This window comes from Cicer arietinum, chromosome 7, assembly GCF_000331145.2.
Source record: "Cicer arietinum cultivar CDC Frontier isolate Library 1 chromosome 7, Cicar.CDCFrontier_v2.0, whole genome shotgun sequence".
NCBI classification, from domain to species: domain Eukaryota; kingdom Viridiplantae; phylum Streptophyta; class Magnoliopsida; order Fabales; family Fabaceae; genus Cicer; species Cicer arietinum.
Window position 1 is genome coordinate 7,938,758 of NC_021166.2, and position 291 is coordinate 7,939,048.

At 34.0% G+C, this 291-nt stretch overlaps 1 protein-coding gene across 1 annotated transcript in view; it reads right to left on the reverse strand.

Moving 5' to 3' along the window:
* Window positions 1-291, reverse strand: part of LOC101488469 (histone deacetylase 5) — a 9,249-nt gene that overhangs the window by 5,184 nt on the left and 3,774 nt on the right. The gene's annotated exons all lie outside the window — the stretch shown is intronic.

Genomic DNA, 291 nt, shown 5'->3' on the forward strand with positions numbered 1-291 from the left:
AGAAGTAGAGGGAAGGGTAAGGATGAGTAGTCTCCCTACATTGCATGAGATTTCATTTTTTTTCATTGAACTAAACTCTTCTGATATGGGGGAACTAGATAAATGCATTGGAGGAGGGCTTTGGAAGATTTTGAATAGATTTTCAAATCCACTACTTTTCTTTATAATACTCTCAAAACCAAAAACATTTTACTCATAAGTATATTTATCTTGTATCCTTCAAAATCACTCTCCCAAAAAAGTGAAAGATTTATCTATCATTCTATTCTTCCCCTTCCCACCAAAGCTCTC